We start from the raw sequence: 2980 nt of genomic DNA, 5'->3' as shown, positions 1-2980 counted from the left end.
GCCCTTCCCGGCTGCAAACTGTCTCACCAGCTGAGTATACTTCGCCAATTCGGGGGTGGATGTTATCTGTTTCAGCTGCTCATTCTATTTGCTCCAGGACAAGCCTTGGGACGCGTCTGCCTATTCCGCCGCCATTTTGTCTCTCAGCAGATTTTTAAAAAACATATATTTTATTGATTTTTTACAGAGAGGAAGGGAGAGGGATAGAGAGTTAGAAACATCGATGAGAAAGAAACATGGATCAGCTGCCTCCTGCACACCCCCTACTGGGGACGTGCCCGCAACCAAGGTACATGCCCTTGACCGGAATCGAACCTGGGACTCTAGTCCACAGGCCGACGCTCTAGCCACTGAGCCAAACTGGTCAGGGCTTGAGAGCAGATTTTGAATGGTGGTTACGCTGAGTGGCAGCAAATTACAGCGTGCGGGTGGCCAGCGCCCCGCCGCCCCCCAGGAGGAGGAGCTCCCCCCATGTGCACCCTACGGGGGGCTATCCCAGGCCAGGTGGGCACTGGATCCACAAGACGGACAGCAGCACCATCTCCCTAAACGCATGGGGCTTGGATGACGAGGTCAGCGTCCTGAGGACCTGGCGACCCCTGATGTGAACTCAACTTGGCTGCTGCACCAGAACCTGTCTGTCAGCTGCCAGAAAAGGGGCGAACCAATCCCGGGAGCTACAGGCAGCAACACGGAGATCCCCGGCTTCGCCTATGGGAGATCCAGGGCTGCGCTGGTGGCCGCGATGGCATTGCTGCTGACTGTGGCGGTGGCGGCGGCGGCTGCAGGCTGGTGGTGCCGGAGCCCGTGTCCTCGCCGGGGTTATGCCGGTGCCCAGGCTGCCAGGCCAGCGCTGGAGCTCACCCACCATGTCGGACAAGAACTCAGCACCCAGGGCGTGGACAAGGCTCCCAGGAGATGACACTGGTGATTCCCTGAGACTCTGCCCCAACCAACTTCCAGGTGCAACCATACTGTTTTCATTGGCGTTTCTATCCAAATGGCCTGCCTTGGCTCCTGCTTCAGATTTCCCTAAAATATCTCAACCAAGCAGCAGCTGGCCTCAGCATGGACCGTACCTCTCACTAAGTGGCCCCAGATCCAGTGCTACCAGCAGCTGGCCTTGCTTCACAGCGTGGCCTTGCATGGGCACTTACAAGCCCAGCACAAGTAGCATCCATTTGCAGATTGCTTTGTAGCTCATGTGGCCTCAGACAGAACACAGGCAGTGGCTGACCTGGGCCTGCACTTCCTGGGAGGCCCCAGCGCCAGTGCACCTAGTGGACAGCTTCAGACCACCTTGACGCAGCACCACCCAACCAGTTCCATAAGCAGACACACTCAAAGGGCGGACTCTGTGAGCACTGGAGTCCCACTAAAGTAAGTCGTGCTGTATAAGGTCTCCTGTGTTAGGGGCAGAAATATCCTCAGGTGAGAATTAACAACAACAAAAAGAAAATATGAATAATAACATAGCAATAAGTACACATGTACCAACAATTGAATCTAAAAAGGAAATTAAATGAACAAGCAGCCCTGGCCGGTTTGGCTCAGTGGATAGAGCATTGGCCTGCGGACCCAAGGTCCTGGGTTTGATTCTGGTCAAGGGCACATACCCTGGTTGCAGGCTCCTCCCTGGCCCAGGCCCTGGTGGGAGCGTGTGCAGGAGGCAACCAGTCGATGAGTTTCTCTCACATCAATATTTCTGTCTCTCCCTCTCTCTAAAATCAATGGGAAAATATCCTCAGGTGGGGATTAAAAAAAATGAACAAGCAAAACAGAGGCAGAATCATAGATACAGAGAACACTTTGAAGGTTGCTAGATGGAGTTGGGGGGATGGGTGAAAAAGGTGAAGGGATTAAGAAGTACAAATTGGTACTTTGGTGACTATAGTCATGGGGATGTAAAGTACAGCATGTGGACTATGGTCAGTAACATCCTAACAACTGTGTATGGTGTCAATGGTGTGAGACTTACTGGGGTGATCACTTAGTAAGTTATGAAATGTCTAATCGCTGGGGTGTACACCTGAAACTAATATAATCATGCATGTCACCTTGAGAAGGCTAACCCTTATTTTGTAAAACTACTGTTTGGAATTCTCCGCTCTTCTTTAGACGGCCTCTTATTCTAAAAAAATAACTTTGCTTCCTAGCCTGCTTGAATAATGTGGAAGATAAACGTAGCTGTCTGACCTTGTAAGCCAGAGACTAGATACGCCCATACTCTCAATGCCGTGCTCGGTGTATTTTTTAATTGGATGGAACTGTGTTGTTTTCAAGGCCCCCGGTGAGATAACCGCTAAGCACACATAGGGCTGGCTCTTTATAAAAAGGGAAGTTCTGCTTGTAGCTCTGCTTAGGATTTGAATTCATTTTCTCTGAGCCCACCGCGGTGAATGAAGTGTGCCTCCAAACTCTGAGCATTGCTTGATTTATTCCGGCTCTCTGTAACAACCTGGCATTGAAAAGTAGAAAAAAACAAAACAAAAAACTTTCCCTTTCTGCAGTCCTTTGGAGCTCCTATTTGCTGGGTGAGATGCTTCCCCAGTCATGAATCACTTAATAAACCCAACCAGATCTTCATATTTACTTCTCGAATTATTTTTGACATCATTGATTTTTTGGTTTATCTTTGCGCCAATGTCATACAGTAATATTTTAATTACTATGGCTTTCTAATAAGTCTTGGTAGGTGTAGCACACATGTCCAAATTTGTTCCCCTCTCCCCAAATGTGCGGAGCCCAAAACAAGACCTTCCCAATTCCCCTGGGAAAGATAGACCCTGCGCCCGGCGCGTCCTACCTGCGCCCCAGGGCAGCACGGCCAACGCGCTTGCGCAGCCTGAGGGCTGTAATTGGATGGAGCTTGGCAGAGGGAGTTGACGTCACTTCCGGGGCGGAGGACGCGGTGGGTGGACCCAAGGTCTCTGCGGCGCCCAGGTAGGGGCTGGTGGGAAGGACCCCGGGCGGGGGCCTG

General features: G+C 51.3%; 1 protein-coding gene and 1 pseudogene across 2 annotated transcripts in view; both read left to right on the top strand.

Annotated features, from left to right (window-relative positions):
* Window positions 1-922, top strand: part of LOC102253393 — a 6999-nt pseudogene extending 6077 nt beyond the window's left edge.
* Window positions 923-2863: 1941 nt separating this feature from the next.
* The window catches only part of DHRS7B (dehydrogenase/reductase (SDR family) member 7B), a 56395-nt gene continuing 56278 nt past the window's right edge, over window positions 2864-2980 (top strand). The window contains exon 1 of one of the 2 annotated variants that reach the window (XM_005870148.1): window positions 2864-2943. The gene's annotated coding sequence lies outside the window, so the exon portion shown is untranslated. The remainder of the gene's footprint in view (window positions 2944-2980) is intronic. The other variant, XM_014542823.1, reaches the window with a different exon arrangement.

This window comes from Myotis brandtii, unplaced genomic scaffold (assembly GCF_000412655.1).
Source record: "Myotis brandtii unplaced genomic scaffold, ASM41265v1 scaffold314, whole genome shotgun sequence".
Classification (NCBI taxonomy): Eukaryota; Metazoa; Chordata; class Mammalia; order Chiroptera; family Vespertilionidae; genus Myotis; species Myotis brandtii.
This window is presented reverse-complemented; position numbering and strand designations above follow the sequence as displayed.